Source organism: Pleurodeles waltl, chromosome 3_1 (assembly GCF_031143425.1).
Source record: "Pleurodeles waltl isolate 20211129_DDA chromosome 3_1, aPleWal1.hap1.20221129, whole genome shotgun sequence".
Taxonomy (NCBI): domain Eukaryota; kingdom Metazoa; phylum Chordata; class Amphibia; order Caudata; family Salamandridae; genus Pleurodeles; species Pleurodeles waltl.
This window is the reverse complement of record NC_090440.1, coordinates 1,972,677,375-1,972,692,415: the sequence shown is the minus strand read 5'-3', so window position 1 is coordinate 1,972,692,415 and position 15,041 is coordinate 1,972,677,375.

Genomic DNA, 15,041 nt, shown 5'->3' with positions numbered 1-15,041 from the left:
AATAAGGCTGTCATCTTTCAGTTTAGTCGAAACTGATCTTCCTTAGGATTTGGCACAAAGCCCAATCCTTTCTCAAGAACTGCCATCTCAGATGGTGAAAGAGGAGTACTAGAAAGATTGACAACTAAGGTTTATTTTCTGTTATCACACTGTGGCTCCTGGTGATCATTTGAGGTTCCTCCTGTGCCCAGTGGACGTTTCTGCCTCTTCTTCTGTTTCTGCCTCTGCCTCTGCCCCGGCCTCTTCCTAAAAAAGGATTAAAATTGTACTGTGGCTGAGGTTGAAAAAAAGGCATGGGAACTTGTTGCCATTGGGGTATATGTTGGTAAAGGAACAGAGGGTTGAAATGTGTTGGGGGAACATAACGGTTCTGATTGGTTCTTTGCCCCTCATCGCTACTCCATTCATCTGAACTAGAGCTGTAGTGAGATGCCCGAGGTTTACGTTGCGGGACATCGGAGTCATCTGAAGTCTCAGGGGCTCCTTCACATTGGTAATCATTTTTAGTGTAGGGATAGACTTTCTCTCTGCTGAATCTCTTGTTGTCTTTCTGTAATTTATTAATTTTTTGTCGTGTTAGATATTCTTTGGTCTCGTTCAGTTCCAAGTTGATCTCTGCTAAACAAGATTTGAACTGGGAGAGTTGGACCACAGTCTTGATGAACGTTTCAATTATAGAAATCTGGATGGTGATGGAATCTGCCAAACATTTTGAAGTGTTGATTATCAAAACCAACCAGTCCCGAGTGCACTTCCATGAAATTTGTCCCCAATCAAGTCGGAATTGTAAATCGTGTAAAAAAATCCTAGGGACATAGGTAACAATCAAACCATTCAGTGAGATGTTTGCCCTAAGATACTCCATCATAATAGTGCCATGGAGAACGGTCTTCATTAATTCTTTTTTCAAGGCTGATAATTTAGCACAATCTTCCTTAGAACCACCGGAAGGACCACTACTATCATCTCCTGAAATAGATGGAGTCTGTAGGATGGCTTGCACCATGTTGTCATCAAAGCTAAGACCTTGTAAGTCTGACATGGTCACCACCAGATATATTTTATCGGGGTGAACAAAAAGCCCTGCAGCAAGGCAGCTGCACTAAATCTTCAAACAACAACTAAAAGGAGGGGGCTACCAACATACGGGAGGTTCGGAAAGAAAGTCCTGGTCCTGTGTATACGACTCCCAACAAACATTTTTTGTTCTTTGCTGCTCTGTCTGTCTTTATAAGGCTCCACCCCCAGCAAAACCTCCATTGTTTGGGGAGCATTAAAGAAATATAGGTGGTGCTGTCAGAAGTGGAAATTCCAAAAGTAAGTGCCTAAAACGCACGTTTTTTGGCTTCTTCTCTGTATTTGAGTCCTTTCTTCTGACCTTTAGTACTCATGCCGTCTCTTCGACTTAGATTCGGCTGTTTTTTTGAGCGTGTGACCATTTACACGCTCTTTTGAGTACTGCGTCCTGAGGCGCTGACAATTTTAGATGCGCACCGCATTATGTAGTACATGTTTCGCTCAGTGCGGTGTTCTTGCCTTCATGAGCAACTTTTCATTTATTTACAGCACCGGACCACAATAACATTTCTAGACCTGTTTATTGCCACTGCAGAGGCAGGCAGCCTCGCGCAACGTATGCTTCTCTTCCGCCTCTGAGCCAGCAGCTTTAGTATTTCTATTTAATAATGCAGGAGCATGTTGAAATCCCACGGCATGTTTTCTCCTGTCTTTTTCTCTTTGTCAGGACTACTATATAAACATGATATGTATATACGTATCCCTTGTTCTTCGAGTTCTAATCTCATATATATCCTCACTAGGCTGGTATTTACTAGCCTGTGGTGTCTATATATTCGTTCAAGGGATAACTTAGTCTGTATACCCCATACAACATTGATGCATGACTTTCATTTGTATGTCTATAATATAATATAACTGACAATTAACATGATGGTTACTGATATTTTATGGTATTGTTTGTCTATATATACTTATACCTTATCGGACCGCTCAAGCTTGGTGCTTTCTCCGATGGGGCCCATCTTTCAGTATACGGAGGGTAAGCAGGTGGCATATTTGCCTTTTTGTATTCCTTGACACTAGCTTTCGGTGCACTTCACTGAAGGGAGTTCTCACGAGTGTGTGGCTGCAAATTGTTGACACTGTGCACACATTGAATGTTTGCTATATATTTACGACTTATACTTTTTGTCCTAATTTCCAGGTTCCTGCTAATCATTTATTCACTAATATGGGCTACTAATTACTTAAGGATTAGGTAGGTGTTATGGTCCTGATGAATCACACCAGATAATTTTGACTAATTAGCGAGAAACATGTTGACCAATATTTAGAAGTAGCACAGGGGATCCTGTGTCTACTTGCACTGTACTCCAAACTGAGAGACTTAGCGCCAGATGTAGCAACTTTAAAATTTGCGAGGTGCAAAGTGCGAGTCCATGCGACTCGCACTTTGCACCTCGCAAATTGGTATGCAGTACGGTGTCTCAGACACCGACTGCAACTCGCTATGGGGTCGCAATGACCCACCTCATGAATATTCATGAGGTGGGTCGCAAATTGCAGCCCCATAGCGAGTATAGGCACTTGCAAACATGGAGGCCTGCTGTCGTCAGCAGACCTCCATGTTCGTGACTGCTTTCAATAAAGCAGTTTTTTTTTTTTTAAGTGTAGCCCATTTTCCTTAAAGGAAAACGAGCTGCACTAAAAAAAAAAAACGAAACCTTTAGTTTTGGTATTTTTTCAGGGCAGGGAGTGGTCCCTGGGACCACTCCCTGCCCTGAAAAAATAATTTTGGGTCCATTCACAAAGTGGAAGGGGTCCCATGGGGACCCCTTCCAATTTGCGAGTGGGTTACCATCCACTTGAAGTGGATGGTAACTGCGATACCATTTGCGACCGCATACGCAGTCGCAAATGGTATTGCATCCCACTCAGACTCGCAAATAGGAAGGGAACACCCCTTCCTATTTGCGATTCTGAAATGCATATTGCGAGTCGGTACCGACTCGCAATATGCATTTCTGAATAGCAAAGAGGCTTTTGCGCCTCGCAAAGGCGATTTTCGCCGTTTGCGAGGTGCAAACCCTTTGCTACATCTGGCCCCTAGTGATTACTACTTACGCTTTTTGTTTTTTTGGGAGTTTAGACATTGTTTTATTTTCTCCCCCACTCTTGTTTTTAATCATGCCAGAGGTCAGACATCCTAATAAATCACGTTTTACCTCTAGTCATTTTTAACTGCTTTTTTCATACCAATCCTAGATCAGTATTCATTTTGACCGGCTGTCTACCATTTGCAAAAGATCTCCGGCAAAGACCCCCTCTGTGGGGCCCGTCAGGCATTGCAGTGCCGGCCTGAAGAGGAGCAAAGCCCTATGATGAAGCATGTCACCGAATGGTGAGTGAGGGCTCTTGCTTCAAATATTTTTGACTTCCAGCAACCTGTGATCTTTAGAGACATACCTTGACAATGGAACTGTGTATATCGTTTTGATTTAGATGTTTGTCGGGAGTCGTATACACAGGACCAGGACTTTGTTTCCGAACCTCCCGTACTTTGGTAACCCCCTCCTTTTTGTTGTTGTTTGATACTAAATATGACCTGGTTACCCCTTTCAGATCAGATTCTACCTCTCAAAAGGTATATGAGTGCAGTCCTAATGCTAGTCCATGAAAGGAGCAGGCCTCACAGTAGTGGAAAATGAATTTAGGAACTTTCCACTACCAGGACACATAAAACACATATGTACATGTCCTGCCTTTTACCTACATATCACCTTATCCTATGGGTTACCTAGGGCCTACCTTTGGGGCGACTTATATGTAGAAAAAGGGGAGTTTAAGGCTTGACAAGTGCTTTTAAATGCGAAGTCGAAGTGGCAGTGAAGCTGCACACACAGGCCTTGCAATGGCAGGTCTGAGACATGGTTAAGGGGCTACTAATGTAGGTTGCACAATCATATCAGTGCTGAAGGTCCAATAGTAGAATTTAATTTACAGGCCCTGTGCATATGTAGTATACTTTACTAGGGACTTATAAGTAAATTAATAATGCCAATTGGGCATGAGCCAATGTTAACAGGTTTTTTAGGACTTTTAGCACTGGCTAAGGTGTCTATATTCCTAAAGCCAGCAAAAATAAGCTCAGAAGAAGAAGAGGAGGAAGGCAAAAAGTTTGGGATGACCCTTCAGAGAGGCCATTTTCCAACAGACACCATGAATTATAAATTGATCTTCAATAGGACATTGATCTTTCTCTTAGATCTTCACAACAGCAGTGAAATAATGAAGATGTAATCATTTGTTGCCTGAAGAATAATCTAACTACCTGTTATAGGAAAATTAGAGGGTCTGATTCCATCTCCAGTTGAATTTCTGTCCACCAGAACTTTCTCTGAAGAACTGAGAGAGTCAGTATCATTAAGTGATCCACAGGACCTTGGCCTGCTGTGGAACAGCTTCTGACCTGCTGGGGTACTTACATCCTTCAAATCTGAAGTGTCAGTGGGTGTGATTGTTAAAAATACACTTTTAACTTTAAAGGTTCATCATAAACCTTTATTTGATTCGTAGCATGTTTATCCAACCTCCTCATGCAGCAAATCGGTCATAACTGACCACATCCAAATCTCCCCCAGAGGCTTGACATTCCCTGGAATGCTGTGACCTCAAAGTGAATGTCACTGCATTCCAGCCAAGTGATCTATTGCAAACCACAACACATCTCCCTCCCTTACAATATCATATCAGAACACAACAGTTAGAAATCAGTGTTAAAATAATAAGCTTCTAATAAAACAAATTACATCATGGAAATCATCTGTGTTCAAAAATAAATTGAAACATATTATATACATATACATACATTCACTTTATGTATAACAGTAGAACTTTCCCTTATTTAATTTCATGACTTAATTAAGGCCCTCATTATGACATTGGCGGTAAGTACCGCTTACCGCCATGCTGACTGCCGCCAACATACCGCTGCCGCAGCGGATTACCCACATTATGACACACACATAGCAATCCTTCACTATACAGCCACACACACAAGTCCACCAGCCCAAAGGCCAGTGATAAACTGGCGGTATCCAAACCCACACCGTTACGCCAACAGAACTACGCCCACAACATTATGACCCACGAATCATCGCAGCGGACATTCAATGGCGGACAATTCAAATAACACACACCTGACACCCAGACACACACCACACCCACACACCCACACCACTACAAAACACCCACCCACATTACCCACAATTCTTTATGACTACAGACAAGTGCCACAAGAGAGATAGCAAGACAACAGACAAGACCACAGCCACATTCCAGCATCACCTTTACATCATCCACGCACCTTACATCACACACCCCAACACATCACCCTACACACCCTCACCCACACCACTCACACTACACCCATGGCACCACAACAAAAACCCAGGTTCTCTGAGGAGGAGCTAAGGGTCATGGTGGAGGAAATCATCAGGGTAGAGCCACAGCTATTCGGATCACAGGTGCAACAGACATCCATTGTTGGGAAGATGGAGCTATGGCAGAGAATCATGGACAGGGTCAACGCCGTGGGACAGCACCCCAGAACTAGGGATGACATCAGGAAGAGGTGGAATGACCTACGGGGGAAGGTGTGTTCCGTGGCAGCAAGCACCAAATAGCTGTACAGAAGACTGCGATGGACCCCCACAACTAACAAGATGGAGCAAGTCTTGGCAATCATGCATCGTGAGGGCCTGGCCGGAGTAGGAGGAGGACTGGACTCTGGTAAGTCAAATCTCTATTACTATCTTCCGCCCCTTCCTGCATGCCATCACATACCCCACCCTTACCCTCACTCCCATTACTCCACTACCTCCCACACACCCCACCATCACAACCCACCCCTCCCAATACCAAGCCCTGCATGCTCTACCAATGCATGGACCCCAATCACAGACCTGCATGGACACCCATCACTAAAGCATGCACACTAGAGGGAAACAGCAAGCCCACCAAATAACTACTCACACAAGGCAAAACTGCCAGGGCAATAACAACCTTTGAGGGCAACACACCCATGCACAAAATGTCACACGCAGAAACAATAACACTGCATTTACATCCCCACAGGTCCCCCAGCCAACATCACCAGAGAGGAGGTGCCAGCAACATCCAGCCCCCCCCCCCAGAAGAGGCCCGCACTGATGACAGCAGCTCTGGACGCCTGAATCTGGATGACCAAGCTGGCCCATCAGGGACACGTCAATCAGCAGTGTGTCCACCACTACAGTGACCCCATGCCACCCCAAAAACACAGGACGATCAGGGACCTGGGGTCAGTGGCAGTGACCACACAGTTCAGGGGACAGAAGCACAGGACAACAGGGAAGCTGGGACAAGGTGAGGACAGGCCCAGGGAACCAACTCTCCAGGAGGCACTCACCAAGATCCTGGGAGCATAACATCATTCCTAGGAGACGATGGGCCAGATACTGGACAAGATGCAGGAGAACCAGCGGCTGCAGGAGGGACAGTACCTGGGAATCAGGGAGGACTTGAAGGACATCAACACCACCCTGGTCACCATTGCAGGAGTGCTGGCAGACATGGCAAACACTATGAGGGAGGCAGTGGCACACCACCGGGCCCCTACCACTAGCCAAACAGATGAACAGCCCTCCACCTCTGCTGCTGCTAGTGGACAGGAGGCCCTGCCACAGGAACAGTAGACCATCAGCACCCCTCCCCCTGCAGAAGGAGAACCACCCTGCAAACATTCCCTGCGATCCAGGCAGAAGCCAGAGACTATTGCCAAGACTCTCCTGATTGTCACCCTTGTGTCCCACCTTATCACCCTGTCCACCTTGAACTGCCATTGCTCCCGTTCCCATGCCCCCTTGGAAAATGCATCTGTGATCCACATAGACTGGACTCTATCCTGGACTTTCCTCCACCATTACCCCAGCCCATTGCACACCCCACTCTACTTATTAGCACTTAAATAAACACCATTTGAAAAAATACAAGTATGGAGTCTGTCAAATGATTGAACAATGTATTTGTTTAACAAGCTTTGAACACTGCAATACAACTGTACAGTAATGTATACATATGAATGACCTGTAGTTGGCTGCAGTCAACACACCAGGAGCGATTGTGGGACACAAAGATCTGCAAATATAGATGCCAAAGGGTACAGTAAGTGGCCATATAAGCGGGAAAATCAGCCTGCCAGTGACAATATCAAACACAAAACTGTCAATTAAAAGTGCAGTTACACTGTCTTACCTGTGTGTCATTGGAAGTATTGATGAATTATTGCACTTCTGTTGTCCTCATCCTTATCCTCTGCCTCCTCATCTTCACTGTCCACAGGGTCCACTGCTGCCACACGCCTATCTCCAGCTTCATCCACCTGCAGAAAAGGCACATGGCGACGTAAGGCAAGGTTGCACAACACACAGCATGCCACGATGATCTGGCAGACCTTCTTGGGTGAGTAGCACAGGGAACCACCTGTCAGATGGAGGCGACAAAACCTAGCCTTCAGGAGGCAGAATGTCCTCTCTATGATTCTACTTGTTCACCCATGTGCCTCATTGTAACCTTCCTCTGCCCTTGTCCTGGGATTTCTCACAGGGGTCAGTAGCCATGAGGGGTTGGGGTAACCAGAGTCACCTGCAAATATCGAAGGACAACTGTTAGACACACACTAACCGTTAGGGCCCACACCATACACCAACATCCACTGGGTGGAAACCAGGGCTCACCTATTAGCCACACCCGGTGCCTCTGGAGTTGAACTATCACATATGGGATGCTGCTATTCCTCAGGATAAAGGCATCATGCACAGACCCAGGATACTTTGCATTGACATGGGGAATGTACTGGTCCGCCAGGCACACTATCTGCACATTCATTAAGTGAAAGCTCTTTCGACTTCTGAACACTTGTTTATTTCTCCCGAGGAGAGCAAATGCAATATGTGTACCATCAATAGCCCCAATAATGTTGGGGATATGTCCCATTGCATAGAAATCAGCTTTCACTGTGGCCAAATCCTCCACCTGGGGGAAAACTATGAAGTTGCGCATGTGTTTAATCAGGGCAGAAAACACTCTGGTCAGCACTATTGAGAACATGGGCTGTGACATTCCTGCTGCCAAGCCCACTGTCACTTGGAAGGAGCCAGTTGCCAGGAAATGGAGCACAGATAGGACTTGCACAAGATGGGGGATTCCGGTGGGGTGACAGATAGCAGATATCAGGTCAGGCTCCAATTTGGCACACAGCTCTGTGATTGTGGCCCTGTCCAGTCTATAGGTGAGGATAATGTGCCTGTCCTCCATTGTTGCCAAGGCCACCAGGGGCCTGTACACGGGGGGATGTCTCCATCTCCTATTCATCCACAGCAGTTGCAATCTAGGTGGAAAAACTGTGAGCAGCTGGTCAGTATCCCATATTCCCAAACAGTACACTTCATTGCATGTTATGATTGCAACAGTGTATTGCTGGATAGGCCCAAATGGTGCTTATGTGTACTGTGACGCAGTTAGGTGCCATAGCCTGTCCCCCCTGAAATGGCGTCTGCCTGTCCTGTTAGGAGGGACATGTGGAAATGAGGTAATCCCGCTGACGTTGTGTGCCGTTGCGGTAGGCGGTCACGAACCGCTGTGCAACTCCTCAGTAGTTACCATTGGGCCCTGTGGGTTACAGTGGCCAATGGTGATGTACGCCATTGGCCACAGGAGAGGACCTACATTGCATGTGCTGCTGTGATCTGTGTCTGGAACCGACCATGGCTCGTGTCACTGGGGAAAGGTCCCCTGCCTTCACCGCGGCAGAGTTAGAGAGACTGGTGGATGGGGTCCTAAATGCTGTATGGGCCTCCAGACCAACTGATAAGTCCACTGTGAGCATGATGCAGGGGCATGAATGCATCGAGTGGTGTGTGTGAAGGCCTCATGTAGGGGGGGTTGGCGGAAGGCCCCTGGGTAGCATGCTGCATGTATGGTGGGCCATGTCTGTGCGTAAGGGGATGTGAGGGCTATGGTGGGCCATAAGTGTAACAGGCAGGATGGTCTGACTGATACCTTTTCCTATGTGTATTTTTCTGCAGGTCAGCACCCATCAGAAAAAGGTGTGCCATCACCAAGGACGTGCAGACCCTTGGGGTCTTCAGCAGGCAGAGCACCCACTGTCAGAAAAGTTGGGAGGACCTGAGACGCTGGGCATGGAAGACGGGGGAGGCCCAGCTGGGGATGGCCTCCCAACGAGGATGGGGTACCCATCAAACCTTGACCCCCGTGATGGCCCACATACTGGCGGTGGCCTATCCGGAGCTGGATGGGCGCTTGGGGGCATCACAGCAGCCACAAGGGGGTGAGTACAGTGCCCCAATATACTACTTGCCCGTGGTGGGGTGGCATCCGGGTGGGGGATGTGGGCCTGTGGGTGCCCCTAGGCCAGGCCGGACATTGCAGGGTAGGTCCCATGTTGGGCAGGGTCTGATGTAAACTTCCTCCAACCAAGCTAGTAGGCATCCACCTCTGGGCAGGGGGTCTGTGGGTCTCAGGTATGCTGCAATTGGCTTAAGGTGTTCCTGTACATGGGCTGTGACTAGCATTGTGACTGTTAGTGCATTGCCTAGTGCGTAGGACTGTTCCCTGTGTGTGTGTGTTGTGTACTCCAACGGTGATGTTGTTGCCGCCATTGACCAAGTGTATCCTTTGTCTTTCCCCCCTTTTTGTTTTGTCACCCTGTCCTTATGTGCATTAGCATCATCTGGTGGAGGAGCAGAGGCACCGGTGACGGGGAGAGCTGCATCCCACAGGGCCCAGGAGGCCGAATCCACCGACGGTGAGGGCACCAGTTGGACGGAGGGCGAGGGGAGCACCACAGCAGAGACTGGAGGGGACAGTTCGGAGAGTGATAACTCCTCCGATGGAAGCTCCCTGGTGGTGGCAACACCTCTTTGCCCACCCCAACTACAGGTACAGCTGCCAACCCCATACCAGCACCGCCCTCCCAGCAGCCCCTCAGCGTGTTTCCCGTACCCAGGAGGGTGGGCATCTCCTTTCGCCCCAGGCACCTCATGCCCTGCCCCAGTTAGCCCTGCTGCCCTGAGTGAGGAGGCTATTGATCTCCTGCGATCCATCTCTGTTAGGCAGTCAACCATTGTGAAGGCCATCCAGGGACTGGCAGCCCATTTGCAACAGACAAATGCATTCCTGGAGGGCATTCACTCTGACATGGCGACCTAACAGAGATCAATCCAGGCTCTGGCCTCCTCCCTGATGGCAGCCATTGTCCCTGTTTCTATCCTGCCCCCCTAACTTCCTCTACCTAATCCCATTCCCCTCAACCCTAACATATTACAAGCACACAGGCAGACCAGCATGCACACAGGACAACACACAGGAGTGGTTCAGGCAAACACAAGCACCAGACACCATCCCACAGGCACTCACACAAACACCATTCAGATGCAGACATACCAACATCCACTGTCTCCACTGTAGCCCCCTCCTCCTCCTCGTCCACCTCCCTCCCAGTAGCGTCTACACTCACACCTGCATGCACTACATCCTCATCCACTACCATCATCATGCCAATCACTACACCCCCCTCACTGGCAGGCACCACGCCACATCCATGCACACGTCCCCTATGTCCTCTCCCACTGTGTCTGTGCCCCCTCCTCCCAAAGTACACAAATGCAAGCACTTAGACACCCAACAGCCATCGACCTCACAACAGCATCCATCCCATGCACCTGCACCCAAAATCAGCAGACACCTCATACAACCACTTCCTCTTACTCCACTCGCAAACCTTCACCCTCTTCCCGCCCCAATGTCCCTAAGAAGCTTTTCCTCTCCACCGTTGACCTCTTCCCTACCACTCCCCCCCGTCCTTCACGTGGGGCCAGAGTGGTCAGAACCCAGGCAAGTACCTGAGCCACCCAGTCCACGGCCACAATAGTGTCAACAGCTACTACAGGTGGGAGAGGATCCCGGGCACCAGGCAGCCCCACTGAAAGGGTGCCTGCACCAGGTGCTTCAAGGAAGGGCAAGGAGGCACCACCAGCTGCATCTAGGAAGGGCAAGGCGGCACCCCCAGCTGCTACAGGGAAGGTAAAGAGGCAATCCCCGGTTGCTGACAGGAAGGGCAAGGGGCCTGCACCAGCAGGCAGGAAGGACAGGAGGGACTCATTCGGAGCTCCTACCACCAACCATGGTGGTTCAGCCATCCGAGGAGCCTCCCCCCACCACTGGCAGCACCACCACCAGCAGCAGCAGCCCCAGTGCGCAGCCGCCTGAGGCTGCAGGGGAAGCGCTGGAGCCTCCCCCCACCACTGCCAGCACCGCCAGCAGCACCACCACTGCAACCACTGAGAAGCCGTCACGGCAAGCGGCCAGTGTGTAGTCCTGCATCCATGGGCTGTTGTATGGCCTGGGCCCTGCAAATCCTGTGGATCTGACACCCAGGTGAGAGACTGTGACCTTGCACTCCCCAAGATCTGCATCACAGGGCACAATGCCTCCTCCAGAACCAGTGGAAGAAGCCATCCACTCACCCTGTCCTTCCCAGGATGAAGCACACTGGGCACAATGCCCCCTCCAGAACCAGTGGAGAAGCCATCCACTCACCCCATTCTTCCCAGGACCAGTGGAGAAGCCATCCACTCACCCCATCCTTCCCAGAATGAAGCACACTGGGCACTACGTCCCCTCCAGAACTAGTGGAAGTAGCCACCCTCTAGAGAGACTTTGGCCTTGCACTCCCCAGGACTAAGCAGTGGGCAAACCACCCACTTGAGAGACTGTGGCTTTGCACTCCCCATGACAGTGCACAGGGCATATTTCCCCCTCCAGGACCAGTGGTGCTGTATCATCTTCCGGCTGAGGTGCCCCACATTCCCTGTCCCCCTGAGGTGCCTGTCTATTTTTGACCTGATGCCCCTGCGGTGTTCTCTCCGTGTTGTTGCAGGAGTGAGCTGGGGCCTTGGCCTTTATGTTGTGGCCCTGTGGCCCACGGACATTGAGGACTGGGCAGTGTACCTACATTTCTAAATATGTATATACATTTGGAATTTGATGCACTTATTCATAGTATTTTGTTGTATTACACTCACTTTCTTCAAATCATTTCGTCCTTGCATTATTCCTGAGGGGTACCGGGTGAATATGTAATGTTACTTCATCTGGTTGTGTGTATGGTGTTGGGGGTTTTGCGTGTTGCGTGTATGTGTCACTCTCTGTTTCCTCCCCCCTCCCTTGAGTGCTAGACGGCAGCACTCACCGTGGTCGTCTTTGCTGACGTTGATGTTCATAATGCAGCAGAAGGTAGACGAGCATGGGGACAACTTGCACCTCTTGCTCCATGGCGTCATGGTTGTTCCCTGAGACTCCACAGGTGAGTCCTTTGACTTCTGAGATCTGTTTCCGCCAGGCTTTTGATGTCGTTAATACCCCCCCGGAAAAGGTGGCGAATAGGCCGGTCATAATACAGTGGGCGGTACATAGTCTTCCGCCTGGCTGTTGGCGGTTACCGCCGGGGTGCTTGTTAATTCCGCTGTGGCGGTCAGTGTGTTAAAGAGGCTGTCTGTCTGAGCGGTTTGCACCGTGGTCATAGTTCCATTTTTTTTAGCACCAGCCTGTACCACCGCTTTATCACCAATCGCCAGGGTTGTAATGAGGGCCTAAGTCTGTAGTTTGTAACTTTCCACATTACGTAGTCCTTGTGCCAAGCAGGTTTATATCTCATCATCATTCAAATCCTCCCCCCCATGGCTCTCTTTTAGCATAGTTTCTGAACCAGCCTCATTTAGTTTTGTTAATCTAAATATATTCCAGTCATCCCCGGAGTCTAAAATTGCGACATTCTTTTTAAGATAAGATATCACAATAGGACCCATACATTTTGAATGCTCCTTTCTTATTATATTAGATCTTTTCATTAAAACTGTCACCAAACTGAAACTTTGATTCATGTGCACAATTCGTAGCATCATAGTGAGTTTTATATTTATTTTGATGTTCCTTCCTACGCAGAACAAGCTCATCATTTGGAAAGTCCATATTTTGTTCCCCACTTATTCTTAGCCACACAGGATTGAGTTTACAATGTGGTTTCCTGCCTTTAAGTGAAACAAATGGAGATATGAATGTTACACTGTTAGGAGTGGCACAGTGTGCCCACTAGGTTTCTCTCAACATTTCTTTTAGGGATATCTTACTCAAGAGTGCACGCTGTGCACAATTTTTATTATCTTATTCATACTCTCTGCTAAACCATTGGCTTGAGGTGAATAAAAGGCTGTCTTGAAATAGGTTATTGACAATTCTTTCAAATTTTTATTTCCTGGAATACAAACTGTACCCCATTATCAGTTATGAGAGTTTTCGGAACATCCGCCCTATAAAGTTCTTCTTTTAAAAATATGATTACTATTTTAGTGTTTATCATAGCCACACACTTCATGACCACGCACTTAGACATATGGGGCATATTTAAGACCCTCTAGCGCCACTGGAGTGTCACTTTTAGTGACGCTCTGGTGGCGCTATGCCCTGCGCCATATTTACATGGTGGCGTTAAGCCACTTCTTGTGGCTTAACGCCACCTTGTCAATACGGCCCCTTCACACATAGCCCTTTGTGTGGAAGGGGCATGCAATGAATGATGCTGTGGGCGTGCCACAACAACACCCATTGCATTTTGACGCTGCCTCAGATTTACGAGATTTCATAAACCTGAGGCAGCGCCAAAATCTAATACCACCCCAGGGGTGACGTTAGCAAGGCGGAACAGGGAGGAATAATTTTATCGTTCATCATTATCTAGAAGATCAAATGGCCCTGCTATATCTAGAACTAGCTTTGTCCATTGACCCACTGGAACCTCAACAGGTGACAGAGGAACTGTGTGAGTTTTCTTTGTTTTGTCATTATTGGCACAATGCCAACAATCATTTACCACCACCTCAACCTCTTGATCCATTCTTGGCCACCAATACCATTCACGCAAACAAGCCTTGATCAAATTTCTCACTAAATGCCCTTCATCAGCCATGTTAATTTACTTCTGTCTCAAAACATCAGGAGATACCACCCATTCCCCTCATTAATACTTTCCCATTACTAATGCTAAGTTTGTCTTTTACATAAAGAAATCCTTCCACATTAGTTGGCATATCTTTCTTGTATTGCCATTTATTAGTCCCTTCAATGTAGAAGATTCTAAGTCATTCGAAATAGAATTATCCCACTCACTTTCCTCCAGGGCTGATTCACATACCCAAACTATAGCTACTTCTTCACACACATCTACACTATGGTTCAGCAGTAGTCTAGAGAGACAATCTGCCATTGCTTTCCCTGCTCCAGGAATATACTCAACTGTAAAACCATAACTGGTCAATCCATCTGACCACCTCCTGATCCTAGGGGATACATTCTCCATCTCCTTACTTAAAAACATACGAGTAAGTAGTCAATGATCTGATCTGACCACAAATGGTGCTCCCCATAAAAAACTTAAAGTGGATAATTGCCCAATTTCCAGCTGAGGCCTCTCGTTCAGTAACTGAATAACGCTCTTCAGCACCTTTTAACGAGCGAGAAGCAAAAGCTATCACCTTCAATTCACCATTCACCATTTCGGATAACACCGCACTCAATCCCTTTAGACTGGAATCGGTCAATAAAATTGTTTTCCTGCAAGCACCAAAATGTTCCAAAGTTGGTAATTTTCCAATGCTGTATTTAATACTGTCGAAAGACTGACCACATTCTTTAGTCTAGTTGAACTGGGCACCCTTCTTTAGCAGCAATATCAATGGTTGAGAAACACTAGCAAAATTTGAGATAAATTCTGCCAAACCAAGAAATGATTGTGCTTGGTCTTTGTTTTCTGGTTTGGGAGCTTCCACAAAACTGTTTGCCAAATACATTTTTAGACTTATACCTTCACCTGAGGTAGTGTGCCCCAGATATGTTACAGTGCATAC